Genomic DNA, 21,388 nt, shown 5'->3' with positions numbered 1-21,388 from the left:
ATGGGATCCTTCTGGGATCCTTCCGTGCTCGCCACATGTCTGGACACTTGGGACTTGGCACCTCAGGGGCCAGACTGTGACACAGAAAATCACAGCCTGGTTTTCTGTTGCAGGATTTCCTTTACCCTCAGAGGTCACCACCCCGCCGTGCATCCCCAGACCAGCAGCCTGCCAGCCCTGTCCCGGTGATGGCAGCTCGGTGTATGACAATGTGGCTTTAGTCCACCCCTTTCCTCACTGCCTGCATTGGCAGACAGGTTAGCACTCAGGCAGCAGAGCTGAGTTTGCTCCTCCTAGAGAAGAAAATATGCAATACTCAGGCGACCTCTGGCTCCTCTGTGAAAGCCCGAAGCTGCACCTATGGTGGTTGCTCCCCAGAGCTGGAAAGAGACCGGCACATCAGCTTCAAGCTGCAGCATGGAGGGAGCTAGTGGTGATGCTCCAGCCTCCCCTGCCTGCTTCTGCTAGACTGCTGGAACTGGCTTGCCAGCAAAGAAATCATCTTTGACCGCTCCCTGTCAGGGGAGGCTGGATACGGCAGCCCAAGAGAGGTGAGGCTGCTGCACCCAGGCCCAGCCAGGAGCAAGGCTGAGCAGGTGTTACCAGAAAGCACATGCACACACGTGCACACCTTACAGTACACAGGTACATGTATATACATGGCTGGCCACACACATCAACACAGACGGACACCCTAAGCGCTCACTCAAACTCAGACAGCACAAGCAGCCTCAACCAGCTCCCCTTTCTGGCCTAAGAACACCATGAAAACACACGCACACTGTAGAGAGTCCCTCAGGGAAACCACTAGAAGTGGAGTTGTGTAAGGCAGCAGGACCGACTGCGCTGACCCAGCGCAGGGCATGGCCAGACAGGCATCCTGACCAGAAAACCATTTATATGCTGCCGGCCCTTTTTATCCCCTTATCGCTCTGTATTCCCACGTTTGCTCTCCCCAAACCATGTCAATGCCTGTGTTTCCCCACATTTGGTTCCCCCCCGGGCATCCTGCAATGAGCCTTGTGGAATCCCAGAATGCTCTTCCCCTGCACCCCGTAGCATCTCCCGTACCCCTGGCAGTGAGCCCTGGGTCTGCGGGGTGCTCAGGAGAGGGTGGGTGTCCCGAGCCCATGGGGCTGAGCTCCCCTGGGGCTGGGAGGAGCGGGGCAGGGGCTCGTGGCTCTGAGGGTGTCACTGGGGATCTCCTGCAGCTTGGGGCTCTTCTTGTGCGTGCAGACAAGCCTTTCATCACCAAAGTTTGCATTCCTGAGCTGTGATCTTTCTTCTCTGAGAGAGACAATACTGAAAGCAGTGTTATTTGACCAGTCATATTGGAATCTGCCTCAGTCAGGCTATGTGAGGCCAGATAGTTTGAAATCACCCATCAGTTCTCAATTCAGGCATCCCAGGGATGTCCCCAAGACTCCACGTCTGTTTTATCCCCCTTCAGCCAGTCCTGTCGTTCTGCTGTGGTCTGGGACTACGGCACAAAGGGCTCAGGGTACCCTGGCAATCCTGGCACTCCAAGGGAAGATTTCTCTTCCTGCTGTTTCCCCTTAACCTTGGCAGGAGCAGAATGTGGCCCTGCCAATAAGTGGTCCTGCCGTTCGTGGAGCTGCACAAGCTGCTGCCCAACCCCCTGTGCTGCTTTGAACGCTCAGGGCATGAAACCAGCCCTAAAAGCGTTGGTCAGAAGGAAAAAAAAATGCTAAAAAGCAATGCCAGAGCTTCAAGGCAAATATTTCAGGCTTGCCGTGCATTTACCTGTGATCTGGGACAGGGAGAGACAGAGCTAATAGGAAATGTGATCCCCCAAAAACTGTGGCACGCAACCACAGCATGTTCTGCCCATGCGCCAGGTGGTTGAACTTGATTTCTGATGTCTTCAAAAGGTTTAATGCACTGACCTTTATGCTGAAGGGAAGCAGAAAGGGGATATCATTTGTATCATTTGTCTGTATCACTTTAAGAAGCAATTGCTACTCTAAGTAGAATTAGAGTGTGTAGCATTATAGTATTAGAGTGTGTAGCTAGCTGTCTGCACAGTTTGAGTGGGTTTGAACCTTCAGGAGAAACGTTTTCTGGTCACTTTTATCATTAACAGAAGTGTTTCTCTTGTCACACTCTCCTTTTTGCCTGCTAGCACAGACAAAAAATTGTGGGTTCCTTTTTGGGCTCTCTGTTGTTGAAACATGTTGTCAAAGATGTAAGAAAGAATACAGAAGTCTCAAGGGCAAATTGTGGACTGTATGCTTTAGCTCTCACGTGTTTGAGCTTTTCTGCTTCATGGGTTCATTTGTCCATTCCTTGCTAAGGGATCTGAAAGTGTTTCCTTAAAAACAGCTTGGTGAGGAGTGCCGGCACAGCAGGCTTTGGAGCTTCTCACCGCTGTCTCTTGGCCTGGTTTGGTGTCCACACTTAAGAAGCCAGCTCTTAGCAAGAGCATCAGGGTGAGCTGTAAACAGGCGGGACATGCCCCTCTCTAAGCACACAGAGACTGGCACTCTACAGGAGAGACTGAGAGAAATGCCATGGCTCAACCTACAGCCTGGCCTGCCAGACAGGTCTTCCCAACGGGGAAAGAGGGCTGGTGCACACAGAAAGGCTTGGGCAGACACATGCCCTCCTCACGCATGCCATTTCTCTGGATGGACTCCAGTGCAACCACCTCTGCAACACGTCTTTCTCACCTCTTTTGTCTTCTGAGCTGCTCTGTCTTCCTCTGGTCACAGATGACGTGTTGTATTTTAAGAAAGTATCCTTGGTGGCATCCAAAGCAGCGTGGCCAGCAGGTCGAGGGAAGGGATTCTGCCCCTCTACTCTGCTCTGGTGAGACCCCACCTGGAGCCCTGCGTCCAGCTCTGGGGTCCTCAGCACAGGAAGGACATGGACCTGTTGGAGCGGGGCCAGAGGAGGCCACAGAAATGATCAGAGGGATGGAGCATCTCTGCTGTGAGGAAAGGCTGAGAGAGCTTGGGGTTGTTCAGCCTGGAGAAGAGAAGGCTGCAGCCTTTCAATACTTAAAGGGGGCCTACAAGAAAGGACAAGGGGTAATGGTTTTAAAGTAAAAGAGGGTAGATTCAGACTAGATGTAAGGAAGAAATGTTTTACAGTGAGGGTGGTGAAACACTGGCACAGGTTGCCGAGAGAGGTGGTAGATGCCCCATCGCTGGAAACATTCAAGGTCAGGTTGGACGGGGCTCTGAGCAACCTGATCTGGTTGAAGCTGTCCCTGCCCATTGCAGGGGGGTTGGACTAGATGGCCTTTAAAGGTCCCTTCCAACCCAAACCATTCTATGATTCTATGATTCTAAGTTAGCTTGGGTCACTCACATAATGCTCAACGACCTTTGTTGGGTCAAACACCATCAGACAGCTCGGCTGGGCGGCAGCAGCAGAACGGCATGGCCAACCACACAGAGAGGGCTGAAGGATAAAGATGTGCTTGTCTGCAGCTTTATCCTGCAGAAGGGCAGGCTGAATGTCAGGGAACTTGAGCTGTTCCTGCACAGCTCCTGGAACCAAAAACCTGCAGCACAGAGGCACTCAGTGGCAGCCCCACCAGATCCAGACTAAGGAGCTCTGAGAGAGGGGCTGACTAATCCACTAAGTTCATTTTTTCAGATATGTGAAATGTGAAGGCTTTTTCCTCCTTCACGAAATCTTAGTCGTTGTTCTTCAGCAGACGTAGCTTTCTGGATCCTTAAGCCCAGCAATTCCAGAGCAATTATCTGGGTCGTGGGACATGGAGATGGGTTCACAGGTTCAGCACATGACTAGGGTGAGCTCCCTGAGGTTTGGTATTCTTGAATTCTTCATAGAAACAGCTTGGCATGCAAGCAGCAACGAGTTGGAAGCTTCCAAATAGTTTTAAAATGTTTCCCCAGCCAGAAGGCTTTTATAGGTCAGCTGTGACATGGTCAAAACATGGACAATGAAGAACACTATTTAGAGAAAAAATGTCTCATAACTTTCTGCAGAAATGTTCCCCAGGCTTCTGAAACTTAGAATAATTGGAGAGAAGAAAACCACATGCTTGGTTCCACCATGCACAGGTACAAATCTAGTACATGTGGTAGCTTGGCATGAAGCTCTGATTTCTCTTGTTAGTGAATACCACTTCTCATGCCCAGGAAAGAGAACTAGGGCTTAATTTCTTTTTTAATTATGCTTCTGCTTCCTGTGTGGATTGCTTTGAAAACACCATCCAGGGGCACTGGTAGGAAGGGAAATGTGATGCAGATTGTCCAGGAAAGCTGCATGAATCAGCAGTTGATGCAAAACCTTTTCCTGGACACTGTTTAATGTTATATTAATTACAGATGTCAGGCCCCAACCTCATTTTTGGTTAAGCTCAGTGACCATAAAGTAGTACTGACCATGAAAGGTGCCAGACAAACAAAGCTTCTACATCTATAACCATAGTTTCTGTAGGTAAGTTGATTTGGGAGCAGTCCCTGAAAAAGGAGCAGAAAGAGCAGCAAAGGTAAAGGCAGAAGGACCTGCAGTGCAGAAATACTCTGGCTAATTAGGGAGTATGAAAGAGCAAAACCAGAAAAGCACAAAACAGAAAAAATCAATACCTTTCAGTAGGTGAGTCTTCATTTCCTGACCAGCCCCGTGCTAAATAAAGAGCTGTACACAGTCGCAGAGCAGTTTGAACACAGAGCAGGGCATTTCTACAGCAGAGGCTGGTGTCAGAGAAGGAAAGGAAGAGCTGACACAGTGGATGTGGGTTCCTGCGTCCCTATTTGCGCAGTGCTTAATGAAAGTCACGCAGCACCAGGCAATCTCCAAGCATCCTTGCACCCACTTTCTTTGTCCTTAGCACCACCAAGGCCTTTATGCCCAGAGCACCAGGAGCAGTGCACACCGTGTTATGGGATAAAAGCGGCTCTGCACACCCACAGAGGAACACAGAGAGACAACAGCAGGGTGGGAAACCCAAATGATACCCTGCCCTGTCTACTCCCAGGCCCCTAAGGGAGTCCTCAGCCCATCACAGGCCCACCTCCACAAGCCCAGAGGAGCACAGGGGCACCAAGGCAGCTGGGAACACAAATCAGGGATGCAGAGGAAGGGAAATCCTGCCCAGGGCCCTCCCACGGCTGTGCCAGGAAAGGCTCAGCCCCACAGTCCAGGCATGAAGCCTATCAAAAAGAGTGAACATCTGAGCACCCTTGGGACCAAGGGAGGGCCCTGCCGTCAACATGGGACACACTATGGGGTGCAGGGGAAGGGCATTCTGGGATTGCACAACGCTCATTGCAGGATGCCCAGGGGGAACCCAATGTGGGGAAACACAGGCATTGACATGGTTTGGGGAGAGCAAACGTGGGAATACAGAGCGATAAGGGGATAAAAAGGGCCGGCAGCATATAAATGGTTTTCTGGTCAGGATGCCTGTCTGGCCATGCCCTGCGCTGGGTCAGCGCAGTCGGTCCTGCTGCCTTACACGACTCCACTTCTAGCGGTTTCCCTGCGCGGGGGACCCTGTATCTGTGTGTCAGAGGGGCCCATGTGGTGCAGCACCTGGAGCAGCACAGGTGTGCGAGTGTGCAAGTGCTGCCGATGATCCAGCCGGAGCAGCGGCGAGGATGTGATGCAGCCAGGAGGGGGGGTGTGTGTGAATCTCTAGGGGCGAGAGCACCGGAGGGGCTGGCTGTCGGGGGAACCAGGGCAGACCTGGGCAGCTCTGTATGTCTGTTTGTTGTTGGCGTGTACAAGAGGGTGTGATCCAGCAGCCAGAGCGCGGCCATGGCCTCAGGGCCATGAGGGCCATGAGCTGGGCCTCACTTGTATGAGCTTGTAGGTGCCAGCAACTGGGGAGACTGGGACCCACGGGCGGCTACCAGGCTGACAGTATCTGTGCCCGGCTGCTGGAGAGACCCGCGTTGTACACACACACACACACACACACACACACGTATGTATTTCCCAGTAAGGGACCTTGATGCTGATCAGCCAGAGAGGAGAAGAAGCTGAAGCTGCTGGCGCTGTCTGCGTTGGTGCGGTCACTGAGCGCCTGTCAGTGGTGCTGTAGAGGTGTGTTTTTATACCTGCCTTTGGGGAATACACTCTCAGCCTCGCTGCTGGTTGGAGCTGGGGGCAAGGAAGCGCAGCAGCGTTGCCTCCATCAGGCGGCTGGATTTGGCCTCGCCAAAACATTGCGGCAGCTGGGAAAACCTGGGACTTCCTGGGAAATGCGGTGTAGAGTCAGCAAGCGCCGCGCAAAGCCAGCGCAGGGGCAGCAGGCGCTGTGAGGTCGCCTGCGGGGCAAGAGGGCTCCGGCCGGCTGCGGCCGGAGGCAGCGCCCGACGGCCCCGTTTTCTGTGCAAGCTGCGCCGCCTCCGCTCCCTGCGGTGGGTCCAAACGCGGGTTCTCTTTGCGGGGCGGGGGGGGGGGAGCCCACCGCGACGGGGCCTCGAAAGAGGGGCGAGGAGGGAGGCGAGGGGGAGAGGAGCAAGCGGCGCGGGGCGGGGCGGCGCGGGGCGGGGCGGGGCGGGGCGGGGGCGCGGCCCCGGGGAGGCGGTGCGCCGCGCCCCGCTGCCCCGGCCCCGCCTTCCCGGGCAGAGGCCGCACCTGCCCCAGCGCCGGTGGCTCCGCGCTCGGCTCCCGGCAGCAGGTAACGGGGGAGCCTTTCTCGGCGGCGGGCGCGGGTCCCCCCCCGGTTCCATCGGAGCTGCGGGACCCCCGGCCTCGGGTGGAGGCGGCCCAGAGAGCCCCCGACGGCGCGGCGGCTCCGGGGCCCTCGGCCAGGCGGGGCTGCCCCCCCCACCCCCCCGCCCGGCCCGCTCCCGGTTCCGGCGGCAGCGCGGGGGGCGCTGGGCTCGGCCCCGGCCGGGCTCCGCCCTGCGCCCCTTGCAGGGGCCGCGCCCCGCCGCTGTCCCGGGGGCTCCGCGGGCGGCTCTCCCCGTCGTGACCCGCTCGGCGCCGGGCGGCGGCGCGGGTCCGGCCCCCCTGGAGCCCCCCCGCCGAGGAGCGGGGCGCTGGGGGCGGCCCGGGAGCTTCTCCCGCTGCGGGAGCGGGCGGGCTGGGGCCGGACCCCGGGCCGCGGCGCTGCCGCCGCTCTCCCCGCGGGCTGGGTGCCGGTGCCGGTGGAGCAGCGCCCGTCAGCCCAGACGGTCAAAACTGGCGGTGTCGGCTGGAAGAGGCGTTGCAGTAAGTAGTACTGCTGGTTTCGCTCCGCATCGGCCGCTTCTCAGGAGCCACGTGGAAAATTGCTTTTCTACTGGAGTCTGTAGCCAGCTCCAGGGATGTCTGCCCCAAAACTGTCTGGTGTCAACGAAACGAGCATTGCTGCGCTGGCTCAGCTGGCGGTGGCTGGGCTGATACAGCGGGAGAGATTGTGCCACGCTAACCCGGGGGCCTAGCAGAAAGCCAGCGGCTCAGAGGTTTGGTCTAGCGTCCTCCTGTTATCTTTTATCCAGAAATACCTGCTTCGCTGGGTGGCAGCTGTTTCTGCTGTGTGTGTGCGAACGAAATGTTCGTGACCTCGAATTTTGTGTGCCTCTCTTTTCATTTAGGTGACTTGTTTAGTGGTTTCTGGCCTGATCTTGCATCAAATGCTGTGAGCTAATTTTCTTCATCATGGGAGGAAGCTATATCGCTGCCCCCTCCAACAAAACAAGCAAACAGAAAAACCCCAACACCTCTCTGTTGTGGAATTCACAGTCAATTATTTTGGTGTTTTAGCCACAATGGGAAAATATTGTGGGAGAAGTTTCACCTGAGCTTGAGGGAGCAGAAGTCGGAGTGGCTTTAGCACGCAAGCACCAGATGCAGCGCTCTGTGGGGAGCTGCTTCGTCACCAAGGGCGGTGGTCTTGCTGGGCAAAGGCAGGATCTCTGGGGGGCAGCTGGTGCACAGGGATCAGAGCTCTCTGAAGGACAGCAGATAAGGTCAGCACGGCAACGCATGTTCCTCTGGTAGGCGTTACAGATTTGTGTTGCTGGCCAAAGTGATTGGATTTGCTCCATTTGTATGTGCTCGTGATGGCTGTCTAACCACTGAAAACACCTGCCAGCTTCCACCTGGGTAACCTGTCCAGGGTGCGTGTGCTGATCTCCACCTCTCGAGCATCATGCGTTTTTGCTAACTCTCTGCAACAGCTTTTCTGTGGCTGCCTTGTGGAGGTGGGTTTATTACAATGGTGGAAAGCTGTCTGAAGTTTCTCCTTCCTGGCAGATTTGGCTAAGGCTTAACCTGCCAGTGAGATGTGGGAGATAAGGCTGAATGGTCTAAAGGGGCTATGAGACAAGAAGTGTTAGGAATCCTATTAATCATGGGGGTCTTGTCCTGGAGGAGCAGTCCTGCTGGCCCAGAAGAATCTGCAGAATTGGAGATGGAAATGATAGCCATGTTAGATAGGAAGCTCTCAGTGAACCGTTTCCTCTCCATTATCTCTTTCAGTAGTGCTATTCCCGCTCCCATATGGGGTTCTCTGTAGCAAGGCAGAGACAGAAATGTTCAGAGGGCTATCGTACAACCTGATAAAAATCCAAGCTGGAAAAGAAAAAAAAAAATTCTGGAAGTCTGCAAGGCAGCATTTCATTCTCCCTGTATAAATTCCAGCTGACATCAGCTAGAGAGGCACCGAACCCTTGCTCCATCCCTCCATTTGTGAATGAGCCCATGCAGCTCTGGCAAGACTGATGAGTAAGCTCTGGGACCAAATTGGGTGGGAAGGCCAAAAGCAAGGGTGCACTGGAATGACTGCAAGGATGTGGTACAACTCAAAGGAAGAGGCTGGCCCTCTGTCCAGCCCAGTGATACTAAAGAGGTAATAGAGACATTGATGTCGAGACAGGTCTTTCTCAGACAAGGGTGGAGGGGTAGGAGGGCTCTGGATGGACTTTGGGCTTGAAAGAAGCCAGTGAAGCCTTCTGGGAAATGCCAGGTGAAGTTCTTTTCCACCAAAGCCCCTCGGTCACGTCCTGTACCAACTGCAACTGCTATGGGAAAGAGTGGCTCAGCAACAGAAATGGCAGCGTTTGGGTGCAGCCGGGCTTGCAGCCAAGTGTGGAGCTTGCTGTGGCGGAGACTCCTTTGTTTCTCTAATTTAGCCATTGGTAGCAGGCATATGGCACACATTTCCAAGTGTAGTGCTATCTAATTTATCCGGGTTTTGCTCCTCTAAGTTTTAGTAAATTACCCTCTAAATTCTTGCTAAGCAAACTGGTAGCAAATAGAGCTGTGTGTTTAATGCTGTTTAGTTATCTGGCATTTTTAAAGCTGAAGAGAAGCTCTTAGGCTTCTGTGAAATGGCTCTGTATGCAGCATGAAGTTCCCAAATCAATATTTTTCAAGTGCATATATTTTCCCTTTCTTTATTCTTCCTTTCTTGGCATTTGCCAAAAGGCTATGCAGAAGTTGTTTCCCAGCATATGGTCTTCATGCTTCCTGAAATCCAAGGTGCACACATGAAGATCATCTTTACCAACATGTATGGAGGAACCTGTTGCATTGCCTGCCCTGAACTTGTATATGCTGAGGTGAGTTTTCTTCTGTACGAACAACCCCAGGAAGACACTGGAAATACTCCAGAGTGCCGAACTTTACAGGCGTGTTTGTCGGTTCAAGGTCTGCAGCAGGACATGGAGATCAGTGCCAATATGTGGAGTTCTGCACAGAATCTTTTTTTTTCCCACCCCCACCCCCCCCACCCCCCGAGTTGTGCAAATTGGAAGTGGCATGAAAGTGTTACTAACAGGGTGAGCTGCTTGATTTCATGGTATTGTGCATACAGGGGCTGAGGGAGAGGATCTGACTACGTACTCAGAGGCAGTTCTTTTCATCACCATGAAAAGAAGTTCCTCTTGGAAAGCTAAGTCAGGGAATTCGAGGGGAACGTTCCTTCTGTGCTGGCAGTTTTCTTGTCCAGAGAGATATAGCTGAAGGGATGAAAGTCTTCACACACTTCCACACAAGTCTATTTTTAGATGTGAAAGCTATTCAGGAGGAGAAGTATTGATTTTTCTCCTTTCCACCTTGAACATTCTGTTTATCATTTTCTTTTGTTTGTGTGTAATGGACCGTACACAAAGGTATTCTTACTTCTCCCCTTCTGTGCTAAATATATGAGCCAGGCAAGGATGTAGGGTCTTTGCTAAAATAATTTTTATTTGGTGCCTGAAGTCTTTGCATGCTATGTCCAGAACCTCATATTTTAAAACTAATTCAGATGTGAAGCCTTTTCCGTCTGCAGGAAACCAGAGCACAAAGAGGGTGTAATGGTGCAGGCCAGATTTGCAAATGACTTCAGAAAGAAAGCGAACAGCTGGCACTGCCCTGCAGATTGGCTGGGGAGAGCAGCGGTGAACGGCTAACTTGGGCCTATGGTCACTAATGACGTCTGGCCACCAGTAGTATGTCAAGCTAAAAGAGACAAAGGGACCATCTTCGCAAGTATCTGGTGGCAATAGGCGTGATCTGGCAGCACCGGTCACCCCGCTCCTCTGATGTTTGTGTCTGTTCTCAGGCAAACTACACGATGTGCTCCTGTCTCCCTGGGTCTGGCCAGGTGTTACTTGACTTTTGCTTAGAGATGCCACATGGTGAATTCCTCTGGGCCTCTTGGAACATGGCTGTGCTAGGTGATTGCTGTGGAGGGTGTAGCTCACTTGGAACTTCAGGTTCATCCTTCAGCTGGCCAGCAGCCACCCGTCTCTTCCTCTGTTCTGCTGCAACAAGGCCCTGCTGCAGGGCTGGGCATGGAGCCACCTTGCCAGCAGTGCTGGCACCAGGTCCCAGCAGTGCCGAGTCTGTGCCCCTGCCAGTAAACCATGTGTCCACAGGTTGCATGGGATCTCATGCCATTCCTCTCCTCCACGGGCACCTCGACCCCAGGCCGAGCCGGTCCAGGAGTGCCTCTGCTGCGTGGCGGGTTCCCCTGTGAAGGGCACCTGAAGGGTACGGCCGGGGCTTTGAGAAGCGTTGTCCCAAGTGCCATCACCTGTGAAGATACTGTGGTCTTTCAGAGCCAGAGTGTGTCCGTGTAAAACCTGACTAGTGCTGTGGGAAAGAGGAGGGTCGGAGGACTCGGGCAGTCGGGATGTGCAAGTACCGGCAGCACAGGCGGTGTCTCTGGAGATGTCCCTGCTGCTCCTGGGAAGCCTCATTTGTGTGCAGCAATTGCATCGGGCAGGGTTCAGCAGCACCACGGCCTGAAGCAGAATCTCTCCTGTCTTCCCTGGGTTGCCAAGTGCTCAAAATTCTCCTGCTGACTTTTTTGACTTACAGCAGGTGGAAAGTTGTTTGGTTTTTTTTTTTTTTCTTTTTTCTTCCTGGCAGCAGCTGTTTGTAGGTGAAAACCTGGGTTTCCAATAACATAAAAAAGCAACAGTGCTTTTTTTTTTTTTTTAATTTTTTTCTGGGATGGGTGGTAGTGGTGGTAATTCTTTTCCTGATATTACAAAGAAGTGCTGAACATCAAAGTTTTTTCCATTTTGGATGAGAAGGAAATAATGCTATGACTTGGCAGCACTTTGTGGGAACTATGGCTTGGGCACATGATGTTTCTGACATAGATTGCACTCCTGACGTGGTGGCCAGACGTCATTAGTGACCATAGGCCCAAGTTAGCCGTTCACCGCTGCTCTCCCCAGCCAATCTGCAGGGCAGTGCCAGCTGTTCACTTTCTTTCTGAAGTCATTTGCAAATCTGGCCTGCACCATGGCTTTCTTACACTCATAATGTGCTAGTTCCCTCCTTTAAGACTGGAGGAAATAGTGCATCATGGGAGGAGTCCAGTCAAGGACTGTGACTTCTTGAGTAGCTGCAGGAGGTGTCAGAAATGGCGCTCCCTCAGGCTGCTGCCGTCCGTTGGGTTCACACAGTGTGGGTCCATTTTCCTGGGGCCAGAAGCTGCCCTGGCCCTGAGGATGGCCTGATGAGTGGGCATGGTGGTGGCTGTCACTGTGCTTGAGCTGTGATGAGCCACTCAAGTGCAAAGTACTTCCATTCTGTAGAAACAAAAGCCTAAAACCCACGATGCATTGATGGCTTGATGAAAAACTAATTAAGTCAGATTGGTGCTTTTGCCTAAGGTAGTTGGTGACAACAGCTGACAAGCCAGAACTTGCTCACCTGCTCACTGAAAGCATGGCAATCCAAAGTGGTGACTGCTTTTGTGAACGGCTGGAGAAGACGTGTGCGCAGTGGTGCTGTAATTGGATGGTGCTGGACTTGCCTGGTCTTGCTTGGCAGACAAGGTCATGTGTTTCTGGCACAGCACAGGTTCTCCTTCTGGCTGCCAATGGCAATAGATGAACCAGAAAATGTACAGAAGACTATGGAGGATTGTGCTGATGTGCTGCCTCCTGACCAGCATGGAGAGACGTGGCCCATGCTTCTGCACAGTGCTAGGTCACGAGCTTGCTGACCCACAGGCTGGTGCTGTAGGGCTCCTTCCCCTTTCAACCAAGACAAAGCTGCTCATTTTCTGGGTCCCAGCTCAGCTTCCCTGACACAGAGAGGCCGAGCTGAAGAGCTCAGGACTGTCACGCGGTCAGGGGGACATCAGCTCAGCTGTGAAGTCCTTGTTAAGACACCAGGTCATCCTGTGGTGCCAAAGCAATTACAACCAGCGCCCCAGAGGTGATCAGACAAGCAGCTGACATAAGAGTGTGGAGGATAAACTCTGCTGAACAGACCTCAATCCTATTAGTGACACCTGGCAATATTGAGCAGTGTCATGGGGGTGTTTTCCTTGTGAGAAGTGCTGCTGTAATGAGAGGGGACTGACATCGTGACACACAAGGAGGTTTGTGGCCATGGGGAGAATCCTGTCTGGACCTGCCTCCTTGGGCAGCAGGGTGAGCCCTAGATGGGCCCATGACTCTCATATGGCAGAAACTTGTGTGGGGACAATTTGGGCTGTCCTTTGATCTGGGCAAGCCCCGTGTGAATGCAGCTTGTTCCCGCAAAAGCCGGAGAAACAGCACAGATTTGTTCAGGGAAAACTTCTCCTGCTTATATTGTGTTGACTTATGAGACAGGATGACCATAAGTGTTTTTTTTCTTTTTCTTTTTTCCCTTTTTTTTTCTTCTTGCAAGGGTTATGTTATTTAATTGTGTGATTGTGGAAATTGTAACAGCAGCAGCTCAATCACAGCCAAATCATGACAGCAGCATGGCTCACTGCAGCCCATGTGCTCATGTTCCTTTTTCCTTAACTGTTCACCTGTCTCGCCTCAGGGGCTGGAGATGAGAGCCATGACAGGGGCCTGTAACAGTCCTTGATTTCTGTAAAAAAACATTGGTTGTTGGAAGAGAAAGGCAGCCTGCCCTGTCAGCATCTGCTATGTTTGCATGGAGATGAGCCTGGGGAGAGTCCCAGGGGATGTGGAGGCTGGGAGGTAATGGGTGAGTGCTGGCTGCTGGGCTGCACTTGTGGATGCGTGCTCTGCTGCCTGTGACCGCGTGCCATCCAGCTGCTCCTGCTTCTGGGCAGAGCTCAAATCATGAGTCTGGGCGTCTCAGTAGCATTTCAGAGTTGGTGTCTTGGGTTAAATGTCTCTAAGAAGAGGAGAGCCCTTGTGGGCCAGGTGCTACACAGGCGGAAACATTCTTGGGGAGGCTTCTAGTATCATCTTCCCAGCTGGGGTTTGCTTGTCTTCTGGTGGGAGTGCAGGTTGCCATGGAAGCTTTAATCCTGGTCCTCTGGCCCAGCTATCTCCCCTGATCATATATTGGAAAACATCTTTAGAAGCTACTATGTGGAAAATCTGTAAATTACTGTTCTGTCCCAGTGGCTTGCCAGGGCTGGCTGACCTTCAAAAGCTTTGCTGCAGAGATGCCCCATACTGCCAAAAGTGTTTTCTGATGCAGACCAGGCTCGCAATGAACTGTATTCGTCACGAATGAGCTTGGTTTTCTGCTGCCTGCCTAGGAAGCGAAGAATGTGCTTACCCTCTGGTGGTATTTGGACCAGATCAGCAGCTGAAGGAGCAGACATCACCAGTTGTATCCATACTCCCCTATCCTGTAGTTGACCCATTACATGACCCACATCTCCTGGCTGGTCAGCAGAGATGTGCGTTCGGCTGTGTGAGAACCTGCCTGTTCTCCTGAACCTGCATCTGCCTGACCCAAGCAGCTCCACACCCAGTTCTGCTATTGAGGGTGAAGACTCCTTCCTTGGCTGAGGGACCACAGACCAGGTCTCTCATCCTACAGAAGCCTGGGCTTTCTCTGGAGTCAGGGGTGTTCATTGGCTGGGGAGGACTTCAGCAAGAACCTGGGCTGAACCTTTCTTTTGCTGTCCGTGTGATCTCTGGAAGCAGGTGGAAAAGAATGTGGTTTTTTGACAGCAGAGAGGCTGAGCATGAGCTGAAGGGCCTCTCTGTGCTGTTCTCCAAACCAAGGAGATTGCCCACGTGGCGAAAGAAGCCGCCCTTGCTGCTGCAGTTTCTGCTTTTCAGAGCTTGTGAGGGCAGCAGGTAGCAGGTAACTGGTCTCCAGGGGAGACAATGCCTGAGGAGTTGGGGTAGCCTGGGCAGGGACCAGCTGCGCTTTGTCTCTGAACTGCACAGTGTGAGGATGTGTCACCAACTACACAGGAGGTAAAAATCGTAGAATCGTAGAATGGTTTGGGTTGGAAGGGACCTTTAAAGGCCATCTGGTCCAACCCCCCTGCAATGAGCAGGGGCAGCTTAACCAGATCAGGTTGCTCAGAGCCCCATCCAACCTGGCCTTGAATGTTTCCAGCGATGGGGCATCTGCAGCCTCTCTGGGCAACCTGTGCCAGTGTTTCACCACCCTCATTGTAAAACATTTCTTCCTTACCTCTAGTCTGAATCTACCCTCTTTTACTTTGAAACCATTACCCCTTGTCCTATTGCTATTGGCCCTGCTAAAAAGTCTGTCCCCATCGTTCTTATAAGCCCTCTTTCAGTATTGAAAGGCTGCAGTAAGGTCTCCCCGCAGCCTTCTCTTCTCCAGGCTGAACAACCCCAGCTCTCTCAGCCTTTCCTCATAGCAGAGGTGCTCCATCCCTTTGATCGTTTTTGCAGCCTCCTCTGGCCCCGCTCCAACAGGTCCATGTCCTTCCTGTGCTGAGGACCCCAGAGCTGGACGCAGGGCTCCAGGTGGGGTCTCACCAGAGCAGAGCAGAGGGGCAGAATCACCTCCCCCGACCTGCTGGCCTCGCTGCTTTGGATGCAGCCCAGGGTACGGTTGGCTTTCTGGGCTGCGAGAGCACATTGTCAGCTCATGTCCAGCTTTTCATCCACCAGTACCCCAAGTCCTTCTCCTCAGGGCTGCTCTCAATCCCTTCATTCCCCAGCCTGTATTGATACTGGGGATTGCCCCGACCCAGGTGCAGGACCTTGCACTTGGCCTTGTGGAACCTCATGAGGTTCATGCAGGACCACTTCTCAAGCTTGTCCAGGTCCCTCTGGATGGCATCCCATCCTTCAGGTGTGTCACTGCACCACTCAGCTTGGTGTTGTCTGCAGATTTGCTGAGGATGCACTCAATCCCACTGTCTTTGTCACTAATGAAGATATTGAACAGTACTTGTCCCAGTGTAGACCCCTGAGGGACACCACTCTTCACTGATCTGCATCTGGACATTGAGCTGTTGACCACTACCCTCTGGATGCGACCATCTGGCCAATTCCTTATCCATTGAATAGTCCACCCATCAAATCCAACCTCCAATTTAGAAAGATGTTGAGGGGGATCATGATGTCAAAGGCCTTACAGAAGTCCAGATAAGTCCATCAGTAGCTCTTCCCTTGTCCGCTGAGGTAGTCACTCCATTGTAGAAGGCCATTAGGTTGGTCAGGCAAGAATTGCCCTTGGTGAAGCTAGGCTGGCTGTCTTGAATCACCTCCCTGTCCTCCATGTGCCTTAACATGGCTTCTAGGAGGATCTGTTCCATGACGTTCCCAAGCACAGAGGTGAGGCCGACAGGTTGGTAGTTCCCAGGGTCCTCCTTTCTACCCTTTTTAAAAATGGGTGCAGTGTTTCCCTGAGGACTTCACCTGACTGCCATGACTTTTCAGATACCATGGAGAGTGGCTTGGCAGCTACGTCAGCCAATTCCTTCAACACTCTGGGATGCATCTCGTCAGGTCCCATAGGCTTATCTATGTTCAGGTTCCTCAGGTGGTCTCAAACCTGATCTTCCCTTACAGTGCTCCCCCAGTCCCTGCCCTGAGGTCCATCCACTCGAGAGGTGTGGGAAGAGAGATTGCCAGTGAAGACTGAGGCAAAAAAGTTGTTGAGTACCTCAGCCTTCTCCTCATCCATTGTTACCAGTTTGCCAGTTGTGTTCATTGTGGGGTACACTTTCTTTGACCTTCCTTTTCTGTCTGACATACCTATAGAAGCCCTTCTTGTTATTCTTTCCATCCCTTGCCAAGTTCAGCTCCAGCTGCATCTTGGTCTTCCTGACCCCATGTCTACACAACTGGGCAATGCACCTATGCTCTTCCCAGGATACCTGTCCCTCCTTCCACTGCCTGTGCATTTCCTTCTTGTCCTTCAGTTTGTCCAGCAGGTGTAGATGCACCATCATCCACATTATCAATTGACTGAGCTTCCCAATCCAGAGCCTCATACCTGTTGTGTAGAGGGACCTGGGAAGGTGAGGTAGTCAAAGAGGGGGTTTGCCTGCCATCCTGCTCATAGACTTGCCTCCGTTCACTCCTTTAAGCTACTGCCTTCTGCCTAGTGGTGGGAGGATACAGGATTACTCTGATCTTCTGTTTTTTTGTGGTGGATGTTTCTGTTTCTGTCTCAGGGAGGGCAGAGTGTGGTTCCACCAGCACCTTCAGCCTTTTTGGCAAGAATAGCTATAGTATAGATACTGGCAGGACTGTGGACTTACTTATATTCATCTACTCTGCCGTGAAAAGGCAAAGGGGAAGGAAGACATGACAAAATACAGAACCCTGTCATGTATTTTTCACAGCTTGTTCTGGAAGGTGGCTTTCACAACTGTAGTGTGCAGCATCCTCATAGCACCGCATGCGTGGCACAGATGCCTCTGCTTTTTCTCCAGGGGAACTGCTGAAGTTCAACATCATTCTGATTACTTTGAAGCCCAAGAGCTCTGGTCTGGAACTAGCCATCTGTCAAAGGGTAAGAGGAAAGATAAGACACCAAGGCTGCATTAGCAGCAATGAATGGTGTTAGTACCAGCTTTTGGGAGGCCCATCAGCCCCATAAAGAAGCATTTGGAAGAGGAGAAGAGGCCATTTTTGGAGCTGGGAGCCCCTCCTGAGGAACAGCAGACTGCTTTTTAAAGATCTAACCCAGTGCACAGGTTTTGGCCATGTGTCAAAAGAGAGATTTGATTTCGATGAAAAGCAGAGGGAGCCAGCACAAAGCGCTGTATTTACACTTTGGGCCATGGCACTCACTGCCATTGCATCTTACTGCCTGCATTTTCAACACCACAAATTTTGACTGTGAGCCCTAAGGCTTTTCCAGTTAAGGGAAACAAGTTTAGAACTTCTAGATGGATCTGTAAAAGGAATGGTCTCCCCCACAGCTGCTGTGGAGGTTGCTGCTAGTGTTGGGGTCCCTGGCATGGTGGCCAGAGGCAGGGCTTGTGTCTTCCACGATCAGACAACCTTGTTGCACATGGCGAGGCTTCCTGTGAGGGCTGTGTAGGATTAGCTGGAGCTTAGAGGCTGGAGCTGGCTGCTCTCCTGATTATCTCCACTGCAAGCATTACTGCAGAGTGGCTGGGGGGCTGACTTGAAGATAGGAGGTGGAAGAAACCTTAAAGGCCCTTTACTCCCTTAGTAAATTCACATGTGAGGCAGGAGTACTGGATTAATCTTTGCGTAGCTGCACAGGCTCCTGATACGTGCTCCTTAAACCCCATAGAAAACAAGTTACAGTAATTGGGTACCTGCTGCCAAGTCTGGCTTCATCTCCCACTGCTGCCAGCAGCAGGGCTGGCAGCAACAGTGGTAAGGCAAATGCTGATCATCTGCTTTTCAGGTAGAAAAGTGTATTTTGTAAAGAAGAAAATGTAGTTGTTCTGCGTCTGCCGTAAATACACATGTTCTCACAGTAATATTTGTGTCATAGCTGCTGATTCTCAGTATTTAAAACAAATCAGGCCCCAGACTTCAGGAAACTTAAACAAAAAACTTGAATTCCTCTCCATTTGCCTCATGAGGATGCATGTGGGATCATGTATCAAGGGTGATGCCACTGTAAAGGTCAGATACTCCACGCTCATGCTAAAAATCAAACCGAATCTGAAACTTCCAGCCACCACTGTAACTCTAGAGCAGGGGCTCTGGGAACATCGGTATGAGGGTAGCTGGGCTGTAATGGGTTGTTAGTGCTGATGTAAAGGTGGAGTGTTGCAGAAATATCTTGTACGTGCATCCTCTGTGTCGCCTGCAGCTGGGTGTCCTGTCCTGCCCTGCCGAGTCCAGTGAGTCACTAATGTCCACAGGAGATTTTGGGAGCTTTGCAGGGAGGTGCAGGTGCAAGGGAGCCCTTAAAAGCAGAAGAAGGGAGTTTTCCTCAGCTGGCTTGACCACCTCTGACAACATCTGTGGGAAAAGGCAGAAGATGGGTCATCTTTCTCACTGTGCCCCAGCTCTCAGAGCTCAGCACAGACAGCTGGAATCAGACCTGCTCATGATCTCCTCCCATCTGCTTCCCCCCAGGCTGCCTGTTGTTCTGGTTGCCCTCAGGTGGCCTGCCTGATGTCTCCAGCAGAATCAAAAAGCTGTATAAGAAGAGCCACCATGCTGAATATCCTGAAGAGAGCCAGCGGTCATTTAACGTAGATTATCCTTGTTCTCTTCGCTGGTTACTCTGAGGAAGTCTGGATTTTGGCCCGGTGCTGTCTCAGCAATGTGTGCTTTTTCAAGGCGCCAGTGGGGAAAAAATTGCAGCAGAAGAGCAAGGATTGTGTTCCCACAAACCGTTTTACTCTTCTTAGCCTTGCAGGGCTGCTTGTCACACGCGCAGTGGTCTGTACGTTGAAGGCTTGCTGCATGGGCAGTGAGCAAGTGAATCACGAGCAGCAGACCGCTGTTCACCCCAAGGAGCACTGGAGTGTCACAGCTCTTTGTCAGTACCCGTTATTGTGCTTTGGGGGCTGGGGGAGGACAGCACATTACAGACTATTAGGATTTTATTATTGCCTTCCTTGAGATTACACACTACTGACTGGCATCCATTACAAGAAGTACTTAGAAAGGTGCTTCCAAAAGCCCAAATGAGTGAAGATATGGGTGGACCACATCCAGAGGTGTTTTATGACAGCTTATTGCAACTATTTCTGTTCATGCAGTTCTCTGCCATCAGTGAGTGGAGGAGACCTGCTGATTCTGACTACTGCTCCAGCTGGTAGCGAACACTTTAAAACAAAGACGTAATTTCAAAAACACCGGTAAAACTTCTGTCCATCAGAAAATTTCAGTTTGATGAATTAATACTTTCCATGTGAGGACACAAGAAAAATGGAAGTATTCTCCTTGAAAGGTGGTTGTTTTTTTGTTTTTTTTCCTGCCAGTCAAATCTGGGCTAGCTGGCTGAATACTCCTCCATTCGGTACCTTCTGCCCGATTGCGCAGTCGGTACACATTTCTTCACAGCTTCCTCTCCTCATATGGTGGGCTACCAGCAACTTTCTGCTCCACTTCGGAGTGGACAAGAACTGAGTGATGTGAGATCAGATCTATGATGTCCTTGTTTGCAGCAGGGGTGGAATATCTGAACCTGCTGTGCCGCTGCAGTGGCTGAAAGGAGGCTGTGGAAGAGGAGGCTGGTGGGGAAGCAGTGTTCTCGCTGCTGTGGCAGGGGCGCATGACGTACAGACAGCGAAGGCTGGCAGTTCTCCTTGTGTCCTCTGTTCCCCCAAGCAGGAGACAACGCACTTCCCGACAGTGCTGTCTGTTGTACTGCCCTGTGGCTGCATGCTCTGAGGTTTGCCAAGGCCCTGATCTTCAAGTCGGTGTTGTTCTTGAAGAGCCAGAATCACCCACCCAGGTTTCCCCTGAGACACCAAGCAAAGGCTGTCTGGATGGGTCAGTTAGCCATGCGAATACCTGGCAAGTCTCGGTTTCCTCTGACAGAGATAAGGATCTTTGTGTATTAGGATCCTAGTCCACTCAAGCTGCTTAGTGATGTGCTCAAGAGCTTGGCTCAAAAATAGTTGCAAAAGGGCCGGTGGGAGAAGGACTCAGGTCAGGGCGGCTTTCGTAGGACGTCTTTGAAGCCAGGAGGAGGTGCCAACTGCAGATGCATGATGGGTCTGTGCAAAAGGCTGGGTGATCCTGTCCCACTCAGCACTTGTGCAGGTGCCTGTGTGCCCTGGGGACACGATGAGAAAGAAGGCTGCTACCTTGTGTTTTACACTATTATAGGGAAATATCTGCCCAGACTGCCCCTTCTAAGATGCTTGTTGTTTGGCTCAAACATTCTGGTTTACTGAAAGGACAGTGTGGGGTTTTTTTCTCTTTTAGTATGCCATCTGGGTTTTTTAAGCATTTGTTTGTTCTTCAAGCTTTTCCTCCTTGTCCTGCAGGTTAAGAGACTTTCTCCAGAAGTTCTGTTTTGTGAAGCACAGCAAAAGCATAGAAAGGAAAGACTGTCCTTTCTGCAAAGAAGTAAAAGATATGGGACAGGGGTAGAGGGTGGAACTGCACATGGAGGTAATGAGAAAGCACCAGAGAACAAGTGATCTTGGAAGGACCAGCTGCAAGCAGGACGTTCCCCATGGCTCAGAGGGGAATGTTAGAGCATTTGAAGGGATGTGGGAAAGCCAAAGCACTTTGTGCTACTGAGGAGAGAGATTAAGTCAAAGTAAGAAGATGGTTGCAGCCACACTGTTGCATGAGTGTTAAGAGTGTCTACAGAGCTGACTGTCAGAAACAGTGAAATACTGAGGCTGAAAGGGAGCATGCTAAGCACAGACGGTGACTGCTCCAGCCTTGGTTTGACATGTCCTATGTGTCTTTCAGGCTGCAGAACTGCTATGCTTCTGCTTGTTCTGTGGTTACTTCCCAGTCACCCTCTGGAAAGGGAGCAGACTTCCCATCCTACAAGCTCTAGTTTCCCTCAGAAAACACCACTTGATTACAAGGGTACTTGTTTTTGGTTCAGAGATGCTGCTCAGAGGCAGCTATAGCAGCAGCATGGCTGAAGGAGCAGTTTTGAATTGCGTTGCGTAAGAAAGAGCAGCCAAGAGAATGCTCAGCAGAGGAGCTCCTGAAGGGTTGAATTTTATGGCCCGCTTTTCTGTCCATTGCCGCACAGGCAGATAGTGAAATGGGCCAGAACAGCTTCCTGGGAGGGGAAGAGACATCAACAAATGTTGGTCCTGTCCTCTCATCCTTGTTAGAAAAGATGAGTTAGGTGGAGTGTTGTGAGGGAGGGTGCTGAGGGGAAGAGGTCCAGTTTG

The sequence above is a fragment of the Nipponia nippon genome, unplaced genomic scaffold (genome assembly GCF_047370975.1).
Source record: "Nipponia nippon isolate SJK-2023a ecotype South Korea unplaced genomic scaffold, ASM4737097v1 scaffold_24, whole genome shotgun sequence".
Classification (NCBI taxonomy): domain Eukaryota; kingdom Metazoa; phylum Chordata; class Aves; order Pelecaniformes; family Threskiornithidae; genus Nipponia; species Nipponia nippon.
The sequence above is the reverse complement of the archived record's forward strand: the minus strand, read 5'-3'. Positions refer to the sequence as shown.